The sequence below is a fragment of the Choloepus didactylus genome, chromosome 7 (genome assembly GCF_015220235.1).
Source record: "Choloepus didactylus isolate mChoDid1 chromosome 7, mChoDid1.pri, whole genome shotgun sequence".
Lineage (NCBI taxonomy): Eukaryota > Metazoa > Chordata > Mammalia > Pilosa > Megalonychidae > Choloepus > Choloepus didactylus.
In genome coordinates this window covers 92,498,558-92,510,557 of record NC_051313.1, presented here as the reverse complement: position 1 = coordinate 92,510,557, position 12,000 = coordinate 92,498,558, and the positions used below count along the sequence as shown (strand labels likewise).

Here is a 12,000-nt window from a genome sequence, read left to right as displayed (position 1 = left end):
TGAATGGATAAGTAAAATGTGGTATATACCTACTGTGGTAGTTTGAAGCTGTTATGGACCCCAGAGAAGATTATGTTCTTAAGGCTAATCCATTCCTGTGGTTGTAGACTTATTGTGGGTGGGACCTTTGGATTAGGTTATTTCAGTTGAGGCATGCCCCAGGTGGGTCTTAATGCTCTTATTGGAGTCCTTTATAAGAGGGTGAAATTCAAAGAAACACAGAGAAGCTCAGAGAGAAGTACACATACAAAACATAGATAAACCACAGAAACAGAGAGAGAAGCAGAATCTGAAGGCAACGAAACCTGGGAAAGAAAGACCAGCAGTTGCCAGCCACGTGCCTTGCCATGGGACAGAGGAGCTGAGGATTGCCAGTATCCTGTCTTCAGAGGTCAGGTATCATCTTGATTTGGACATTTTCATGGCCTCAGCACTATAAGTCTGTAAGTTAATATACCCCCATTGTACAAGCCAACCCATTTCTGGTATATTGCATTTGGGCAACTTTAAACACCTATAATGGAGTATTATTCAGCTGTAAGTAGGAATGAGTCCTGGTACATGTGACAACATGGATGAACCTTGAAGACATCAGTTGAGTGAAATAAGCCAGATAAGGACAAATAAGCCAGATAAGGACAAATATTGTATAATCTTATTAATGTGAAATAAATAGAATAAGCAAATTTATAGAGTCAGAAAATAGAATTACAGGTTACCAGGGGCCTCAGTGAAGGCAGACTATGGAGATTTAATACTCATTTGGTACAGTTTCTATTTTGGGTGGTGGAAAAGTTTTGGTAATAGATGGTGGTGTTGGTAGCACAACATTGTGAATGTAATCAAAATCAGTGAATTATATATTTGAGTGTGTTTAAAAGGGGAAATTTTAGGTTGTATATATGTTACTAGAATAAAAATTAAAAATAAAACACAGGACTATATAACACAAACAGTGAACCCTCATGTAAACTGTGGACTATCGTTAATAATATAATCATATTGTTTCATCAGTTGTAACAAAGGTACCACACTAGTGCAAAGTGTTAATAAAAGGGAAACTGCGTGTGTGGGGAGGTTTGCTGCAACTTGTCTAAAAAAATAAACAACAAACTTATGGTTGTAAAAGTAAGAAAATTAGAGAGGTTTCTTGGCCTGAGCTTTTTTGACTACTACATTGATTTAATTTAAATCTTGACTTTGTTTTCAGAGATTCTAGATTTATTTTCTGAATCACAGACTGAATCATAATGGCCTGCTCCTTCTGCCTCCTACTCATAATCAGTTCTTTAGTTGTTTAACGGGAGTGTGAATTGGGAACAAAACAATTTGTCAGTTGCAGACACAAAGACACAATTATATAAATTATATGGAGCTTTCTTGCCTATGGAAACAATGTTTATTAAGAAGCATAAGAATGAAGGTTGTTCCAAGCATCCCTTTTGTAAAGGGACTAGTGGACTGAATGGTTGTGGGCATACTTTCATGAAACAAATATTAAAAGCCTACTGACCCTGGAGATAGACTGGTGATTCAGACACACTACCTGCTATTAAGAATCTTACAAATTCAGATTTGTATGCATTCTTTTACTTTAAAATTTACTTGGACAAATACAATTGAATTATTATAACAGCAGACACTTAGTCATACTTACTGTATACCAGACACTCTGGTCCACTGTCAAGGCACTTTTACACATATCATCTCATTTAATCCTCATAACGACATTACAAGGCAGGCACCTCTATTATCCTCATTTTCTATATGAGAACACTGAGGCACAGAGGGTTATTTTCCTGTGATTCCAAAAGTAGTTAGTGGTAAAGCTGTGACACAAATCCACTATATTCTTAACCACTGATGCTGTGGGAGATTTTATTTTCCAAATATGTCTGCAGCAATATTCATATCCAACTTGTTTTTCTTACAATGTGCATATACTTTCCCTCAAGTGGTAGGTTCTATGTTCCTTCTTCTTGAATCTGGGTGGGGTTTGGAACTACAGTAGAAATGATGCTAAGTGACTCTCAAGGCTAGGTCATAAAAGACAGATGCAGCTTTCACCTGATATTCTCTTGGGATACCCATCTTCTGGAGCCACAGCCGCCATGGAAAGTGTCTTCTATCCCTAAAGTCAACATCATGTGAGGAAGCCCAAACTAAGTCATAAGAAGAGACCACAAGGAGAGGTCCTGAGACTACATGAAGATCAAGAGATGCACAGGAAGCCCCAGCTGCTTCAGCATCTCCATTATTCCAACTCCAGCCACCTTCTGACTTCAACCACCTGAGAAATCTGTCAGTACTACCGACCCAAACCATTCTCAAATTCTGACCCACAGAAACCATGAGATAAAATGATGGCTGCTGTTTTAAGACATGAAGTTTGGGGATGATTTGTTATGTAGCAACAGATAACTACAAAACTCTTTCTATAGGAGATAAGTGGCCCTAGTTAAAAATTAAGCACACAAATTATTATATTTACTAATCAAAATGTGTTTTAAATGTGAGTTTCCAAGTCTACATCTTATATTATATATACTGGTTTCCCAAATAGAAATATTCTTATTGTGACGTCAAATCAAAGCTCAAAAGTGGGTTTATTTCAGTTACTGTTTTTTTTTTTTTTTTCCTGCTATTATATAAAAGGATGGCTTAATTTCTGTAGAAAGTATAGTAGTTAGATCCTAGAAGTTCCAACTTTTAAAAATTAATATAACTTACTTATCATCTTTCCTATGTTAAATCGTTTCTTCAGAATGAAAATACTGTACATTCCTGCAAAATAACTTTTTTTTTTTGTCCAGCATAATCTACTTTGTGAATAAGAAACTTCAGAGCACTATAAATAACCCAGCCAGAAGACCCCTACTGGATAACAATCTTAAATCAACTGTCACGTTAAGGGGAAATCTGAAGAACAAATTAAATTTCCATTCAGTCACTCAATTAAAGCCAACTGCCTGAACGCTCACCCAGTAGGCATCACCTCATCAACTCGGCGGGCAACTTATTTGAGAAGGAATGTCCCCACTGGCAAACTTATTTACTTCATGATTTTAATATATATGTAAGTAAAAAATGTGGGAGTTTAAGTTTAGCTACCATTAGTAGTTTAAAACTGATTCATCTTAAAAATCTAAGGGAAGAGTTTTTTCCAGGGAACAATCACATACCCAGTTTCTATGTATGTCCACCATTTAAAGCGATATAGAAATTGCTACTAATTCATTAATATGAATTTGGAGTAGTCAAATGTGCTCTGAAACAAAATACAAAACTTAGATTTCATATGATATTACATTATAGACATGAAAGTATATCTGGAATTCTAGTTATAATTCCATTAAACACATTTTTTTTTTTTTTACTTGAAGTCAGTGTAATTACAATGAAATTTAGCCTCAGCACTGGGTATTGACCAAAGGGCAAATGTGATTTCTCTTAGTGACATAATCCATTTTCTCCTAAATGTAACTCTGTAAAATGGCACCAAAGAAGTCACTGCCTGAGCCACATCTTTGGAGTGTGTGCTAATTAAGGAAAAAATACTGCAAAATGGACACATAAGAAATGTGTTTTTTACAGGATTTTTTAGTGTGGATTTGAATTACAGTCTAAATTTCTGTATTTCAATTACTGTAAATGTAACTAAAGGAAATCTAGGACATTTTAGAATTTGAAATGCAGTCAGACACTTCAGGAATGTGAAAAAATTCAGATTAAAATTTCATGTATTTTCAGTTGATTTTTAAATTAAATTCAAATTTTCTTTTTTCTCTCTGGGTGGAAGCTATATGGATTGAAGTAGCACACAAATTGCATTCTTCTAAAAGGAATGTAGTGAAGAAGAAAAGTAGAAAATTAAATGACATTAGATCTGGCATAAAATGTGGTTAAAGCAATTTGTTTAAATGTAACATCAATTTCTTCATCTCCAGGATTGAAAAAAAAAATCTGTTACAAGATTTCCTGAATACACCTTTCCTATGTAAATAGTCATCAGTGAACTCCAATGAAAAAAGAGTGAACTATCAGTGATGTCATGTTTAAGCATTTGCCTCCCTTTACTACATTTGCATTGCACAAGTCAAAATGTACTAATATCAGACTAATGCTTTGTAGTCCTTTCATGTAGATGGTGGCAGAGAAGGCATAATAAATCAATAGAACAAATTGTCACACCAGTAATGTGGGCTTCCATTATTCTGCTTCTCATTAGAGGCAGTGGCAATTGAAGAAAAGCTATTACTGCATCCAGAATTCTTAACGAGGTTTGCTACCAATTAGTTTACTACCTAAGTATATGCTTTGACATTTGGTTAGCTAGAAACTTGGGCAACTTTTCATGCAAAAGGATATTACCACATACAAGCATGGAATACTTACTTATTCTAATATCTGACCCAGTTATTAAAATAGTACCTGCAAAATACCTTAAGAAAACCATTGACCTTCAAACTACTACTTTGCTTTGAGCTGATGTCAAATCAATAAAGAAACCTAAAATCAATGTTTTATCCATACCTGAACTAACATGGTTTGCAAAATCTTTTTATTAAGCTTTGCAGACCAACGTCAGATTAAATAATTGTACACAGGAAATGTCAGCCTCAAAAAATTATCTGACAAATGTGACAGGAGCGTTCTTGACATATTTTCAACAAGACCCTACTCTGACACTTTCTTCTTTTCAATCACTTCAAGGCTATGAATAAATCTGCCAGCGATTTTTATAATGGGTATATAAACCCATATAAACCATGGGTAAATCCTGGTGTATCAGTCATTGAATATTTTTAGTTTTATCTTTGTAAAGAAAAATTCATCATATAAAGAAAGTTTTGTAAAATATCTTAGTAGAAAATCTATAGCTTGTGTCATATGCCCTCAAGAAAATTAATGTTATAAAGTACAGTACTACTAATATACAAGAGATTCTGAATTTATTATTATATGTTTAAAAAGAACATAAAGACATAAAAACATGGCAAAAAATTTCTAAATTTAGAAACAAAAACCTTCTAAAACATTTGGAGAGCTTCTAAGCATTGAATAAAATAAGTTACTGCTTATAAATCAGAATAGAGTAAAACAATGGGTTATGATCTTAAGATGATAATGATCTTTATATGAGAGCACAGAGCGAAGAGCATCTAGAGCTTACGTGTTTCTTGACTATCGCAGTTTCAGTATCATTTTCTCAATCTAGTTCTTCTTTACTGGGATGACTTATTTATTCAGAAACTTAAACATATTTAACATTTGTCTTATTGCCTTTCATATTACTATGAATTCAGATATCTAAGTGTCACAAAAATTCCATCTTTTTCTCCTATGAAATCTATTTTCAGTCCATGATAAAATATGACATTTCTTCATCAGTAATTTGGGTTACATTTTTTACTCCACTTCTAATAGCACTGGAAGATCCAAGATGAGAATGTTAGGGTTTGTTAAGTTAATGAGACATATGAAAATCTTGTGATTATAATTATTCTTGCTATTACACTATTAAAGTCCACTTAAAATTAGGAATTTAATTATAGTCAAAGAAGCAGGAAAGGAGACCACATAACCGGAATGACCACTGTCTTGCTAGGGACGGTCAGAATTTGTAAACTAGGAAATTGCTGGAACCTGATGGGTCTGTGAATAGTTACTGTCGTCTACAGATTTTGGATCATGCAGGTCTGAATGAGATGGTATTAGAAGGGTCTGAGCTTAGATAGTTTTTCTTGCATGTTGTCATTTGGTACAGTTTATCCTGCAAGGTGTGGTTTCTATTTGAATTCTCATTTCCCTGATCATCACCTGGCTGCCAGCTGAACTGCTTTTATTTTATCAATATCAGCGTAGTCAAATCCCATAGGGGGTAAGTGAAATGAACTCATGTTAGACAGTAAATGATTATAAGCAAGAGAGATTCTTTTCCTCCTTGTTGACTTCCCAGTCTACAGAGGTAGGGCTGAGGAATATACTAGGTACTGAACTTCCATTATTGCTCCCTGCTTTTCCGCACCTTCCACTACTGTCCAAAATCTGCTGGACCACCCTGCTCCATTCCCACCCCCATGTCCTGGCTTTAGTTTGGTTGAACTCTGGGAAGATTAATGAAAGAGAGCACTGAATTTATTTGTTCCTTTATAGAGCTCTGACTGAAAATTTACATCAGTGACCGCTAGGTTTCATTCAAATGTGAGATTCTTTGAGTCTTTTAACACTGACAATGAGATGTCAAATGGATTCTTCAGGGCAAAACAGTCATTTACTTATTCAACAGAAATCAGAACGAGCTGCTTTTGCTTTCTATAATAGTATTATGCAATAATCTATAATGACTGAAATAAAAGTAAGTAAATACAATGCAGTCCATGACAGGTAAATGAGCACTATTGAGAAACTGTATGCACAATGTCTGGGTTCAAAAGGGTGGTACAGGTGACACACAAAACACAATGAAAATAATATATCTTTCCTAATGCCATTACTTGCCCATAAGTGGCTACATACATATTTTAATTTGCAGTGTTAGCAAAGCTTATGGATTATGACTGATTTATCCATATATTTACAGTAACCTGGTGACTTATTCTGCATTTGGAAGAGGTGGCCTGGGATTATTCTAGAATCAATGGCCATGAACCTGAAAGAAAGTAAATGGTCCCTATGGTGTTCAAGTCCATAACCTTGGTATCATTTAAAGGACTGATGGACACATGGTCTCCATGAACATATCTACACCTGAAGTAATTATTAGGAAAACTATTTTGTTTTGTTTTGTCTTTGCTTTCAAAGGAAAACATGGAATTAATTTACCCAACCAAGTACTTCAAGTCTTGGACTTCACTTTCATTTTGGGGGCCTTCTTTATCCTTAGCCAGGTTAATTCTAGGTTTTGTATAAATTGTTCCTGGATAACTATTTTAAAACAGTACTTTGATAGTAATAAGCACATGGACAAGCCCTACTAAATGTATTTTTTTAAGGTGAGCTGCTAGAATGCTTATATTATAGCCAAATCAATAAATGAAACACTGTTTTATTATAGGAAGGATTTTCAATCATGCTGCTCAGCTAAAGAGATTTCATAAACATCAAAAGTTCCTTAGTGAATCAAACCCTGCTCCCCCAAATCAAAGGCCAGCTCTAAGACTTCTTATCATTTTCCAAAAGAAAAAAAAAAAAAATTGACCAAATTTGAGTTAAATAGTTACATATACTGCTTATACTTTATACAATACTTCCACAAAAGAGTATCTATTTTTAGAATCCAATTTTCCAAAGAAAGGCTAGTTTACTCTTAAAGAATAAATCTATTAAAATGTGGAAGAGCATGATGTTACACAGTGAAATAAAATTAACTCGTATTCATTTAAGGTGACATTTAGAATGATCCCACAGGAATTATTTTTTATAATAATATTTTGAATGCAAAATACTGCTCTTCAGTATATGAAAAGTGTTCTAATTTAAACCATATATTTTCTGCAATTGTTACAGTATCTGGGAGTTAGTAAACTTCAATACTGATGCTTTTATTTAAGACCACTTACCTAATGATATTTTTGCCAGAGTCTCCAAAAACAAGGAACACCCTGGTGCTGCTGAAGCATAAAGTAGAGGCACAGAGAGACGAGATCAGTGTTTATTCGTGTGGATAATATGCAGCCTTTTTGAAAAATTTTCCCAAACACAAACCGGATTCTCTTGTTTTCAAAGGATGTAAATGTTGTCCCACAAATGCTGACTCTACTGCAAAATGATGATGATATTTCTTAAAAAATACATTTAACAGTAATGAAAACCAGCATTACTGAAGAAGGCTTTCAAACTAAAAACATAAACAGCACTTATTTTGGAAAATGATAAGATGAAAATTACTGCTCAATGATTTTCTTGTGCCCATGTCGGAGTCCAGAACTATCCGAATACCCATTTTCTTTCTTTGTTTAGTCCTCTATTTGTCACTTATGGTGTCAAAATATCACATTATGCATTGGTGTACTGCAGAATGGAAATTACAGAAATGCTAAGCACTATATTAGAAAACTCATGGTGCGCTAGATATTCACCAATACAGAGACTTTTTTCTTTTTAGCTATATAAATAATCTAAATATGTCTTCATGAAGAACATTAAAATAAATTAGACTTGAGAAATAAAGTGCCATATTTTTAGATGGTCTGTTTAAACACATTTGGTTTTGGGGAAATTTTCAGTTAAAAAATTCCTCTCTATTTTTACCAACAACGGTGACTTAGGATATTTATTGGTTACTAGTCATATTAGTACCAAATCAAAACTGTGGTTTTGTACACAATGTCCTGAAATCTCACCCTACTAACCTTTACATAGACTTACAAGTAACTGGTGCATAATAAGTATAGCTTCCACTTAATGAAGCTAGATCTTTATATTTTTAACACTCATTTGGAAAACCAATTAACTCTGGCTCTATTGAACAAATTGAACAGGAAATAAATCAAGTGTTAAAACACTGGTGACAAGCCAGACTTTCTGTAATTAGGTGCTGATATGCCCAAGGCTGTCTATGTGGAGTTCTATATTTTGACTGACAACTTCCACAGATTAAAGCCATTAAATATTTTAATATACTTCCCCTTTCCCTCATCTCAAAACCCAAAGACTTGAATCAAAGGGCAAATTCCTAAAAATGCCACACAATTTACCATAGGAATTTCAGTTACATTTCATAAGCAACTTGCCAAGATAATATCTACTCTGATAAATAAAATGCAATTCTATTGTTCTTCACATCAGCTCCAATTCTTAAAGACATTTTTCTGCCAGCTTTTAAGGACCTTTCCATGGTTAAAATCAGAAAGTTAGGCAAGGAAACCATCTTGAGTGTAAGGGACTGCAGGCAGTAGAAGGATCAGGGGTTAAAAAAAGGATAAAAGAAAAAGCATTGCATGGACACTTAAGAAGTAATTGAAATCTGCTATTATGATAGAAGAGGGAGTGACTAAAAAGAGCAGTAGAAGCCCCAACAGTAAGAAGTTGGGAACATTAACTCTGCACTGTGTCTGAGAGACTGAGAGACGATCACCCAGTGGATGGAGGACCCCAGTCTCTGGATAGGTATGTTTGCTTTTGGGTAGAGTGAATTCACAAGGTTTAGCAGGGCCTGAATGAAATACATTTCAAGGTCATATACCTTATTTTGCTGTTGTTCCATGTTCAACAGACCACTTTGATTCTGGGCAATGGAAATGACCAGAAGGTCACTGGAAACATGTGCCTCCTTTTGTAAGTTGCTAAATTGACATTTTATCAAATCTATCCATTTCCCATGGGTTTAGTTACTGTAAGCCACTCCTCGAGAAACTGATGCATCTAGGATAGTAAAACTGGATTTACAGATCCACAAATTACAAAAAATAAAGATATAAGATTATAACACCTATGCTTGTCTCTAACAATGTTTATTATTAGCATTTTAAAATGGCTTTATTAGCAATTTTTGCTAGGATAAAGTCCCACTAGTCTGAATATTAGCTTAAAGAAAACAGAAAACATACACCTTTACATATGTTTCTATGGATTGCTTTGATGAACCTCAAAAGGGTTGGGAAAATCTATTATGTCCTCAGTAGTAAATTTATTACTTATTGAAGCAATTATTTCCCATGAATTTTTCTTTTCCCTCTGTTTTCCCCCAAATCTTTTTATTTTAAAGATGTTTCCTTTAGCTTTAATACTTTAATGCATTTCAAATATTTATGAACTCTTTCTTACCCTTCTTAAAGTCAGACAGTATTTTATTCATAAAATATAAAATAATGATTTCATTCATACAAGTGATCTTGGGAGCTGAAATGTGATTAGATGAGGTCAAAGGTGGGTATAAGGGAATAGGGACTGAGGAAAGAGTTTTTCCATCCCATTTTAATGGATAATTTAGATGGAAACTTATTCATATTGATTTCTTTTCTTCAAAAAATTGTTAATACAATGTAACTTAAGGAAATAAAACAAATGCTGAAGTTTGCTTCGTCCCTGTTGTGGTCCCCTTCCCTTTCCACTCTCCTTCCTTTAGTGTATCCAAAATTCTGGAGTTCATATGCATCTTTCTGTCCGTATTTTATTCTGGATACAGATATACCTATAAATAATATCAACATTGTGTTTTCAACATTGTGTTTCTTGTTTTATTGATTAGTAACTGGGGGCACTGTCTTTCCTGAGATTAAATGTGATCCACAAATTTTCCCAAATAGAACCTTATAGTAAATTAGATTCCTATTTATATTGTTTTTGGTGTTAGAGAAATGTAGTGAACAGGATAGGCTGAGTTTTTATTCTCCTAGAACTAAGATGAGGAAATACAGGAAAATAAATGAATGTGGCAATTGCTGACCTTAGGAGTTATGAGGAAAATAAAGCAGAATGATGAGGGAAAATAATTCTGAGAAGCTGACTTGCAACAGAGAACTGACCAATGAGAAAGACATGGCCAAACCATGAACCGGGAAAAAGAGCAGTCCAGGTAATGGAAACAAGGAAACAGTTTCCAGAGTCCAGAATAATGAACAAATGCGAAATTTTAAACAGACAGAAAGCATCCCCAACACTCTGAAGCAAATACTATTTTATCCTCAACCTTCAGACGATGCACAAGAAGGTTAATAAACTTACCCAAGTTAGAAAGTGGTAAAGCTGAGATGCAAACCCAGGCATTCTGTTTCCAGAACCTTGCTCCCAATACATATAACAGCCAATTGACTGAGCAAGTGGGAGAGTTAATGGAGATGTGCTTGGCAAGGTATCAAGAGACTTTGGTGTGCTGTGAAAGGATTTTGCCGGGTTTTTGTTTGTTTCGTAAGTTGCAATGGGAAGACACTGAAGAGTTTTAAGCAGTTGAGTGACATTTGATGACATTGGAGAAGGATGAATCTTCCTGATGGAAAAGAATGGATGACTGAAGGTTAGGAATGAAAGCCATCAGAAGACTTCCAGGGCATTCTAGGCAAGAGATGATGTTGGCTCAGATCAGGTCATAACGTGAATGGGGGGGGGGGTAAGAGTAACCAATGTGATTTGCTGATGGATTTGATGAGGGAAGTGAAAGGAGTGGAGAAATATAGGCTGACTAATTTTTGGCTTGGGCTATGGGTGAAAGGAGGTACGAGAGAAGTTGAAAAACACTGTAGAAGGGATAGGGCCTGAGGTTATAGAACAGAAATTCTGTTTTGGCTATTTTAAGCAGGTAGTTGTTTTAACAAATCTGGACCTCTGGGAGAGTTTACGGTTGGAAAATTAATCTAGGATTGAGGAAAGATAAGTTAATTAGAGGGTCAAAGCAATCTAAGCTTCTTTTCAGGAATAATTTTCACCCTTAGGGTGGCAGTCACATTTGTATCTATAATTGCTTTGGTGGAAATCTGGATATCACAAACATATAAAATCCATCCTGAACAGGTCTCATTTTGCTTCATGTCTATTATGTCCTCTTCTGTGCATGTAGAACACATTTAGTCAAACCATTTACTAGGGCTGTGATTTTTTAATAAGTGTTTTGGAGATAAATTAAATGGCAACAAATCACCAGATAATCTAGGGAAACAAATAGCTTCCTGGGCAGTCGTATCTGTCTGATACCCCTTCCTCTTGAGTTTGGGACTCAATTCTGGTGGGGCAGACTAGATTCCTAAAGGTTTTGTAGAGAGAATTTTAGTCAGAATTGGGAAATCCATATGGACTGACTACTTAAGCAACCAGAGTCTGGATTTAAATCTGTCTGGTATTTCTTTTCCCTTGGTTACCTCACCTTAAACACTAGTAGAAACCTCTGTACTTCCTTATTAAACAAAATCATCCCTTTGTAACCTGAATCATTATTGTCTTGGAATTCTTGGCCTCCAACTTTCCCTTACTTTAGAGGTTTTCAAAATACAGTTTGCGAACCACCTGTGTCAGAATCACCTGAGATGATGCTTAAAAAATATCACAATGTATGTCCTAGAAAGA

General features: G+C 34.8%; 1 protein-coding gene across 4 annotated transcripts in view; it reads right to left on the bottom strand.

The window, feature by feature from the left end:
* The window catches only part of KHDRBS2 (KH RNA binding domain containing, signal transduction associated 2), a 696,964-nt gene that overhangs the window by 165,258 nt on the left and 519,706 nt on the right, over positions 1–12,000 (bottom strand). The window lies entirely within an intron of this gene.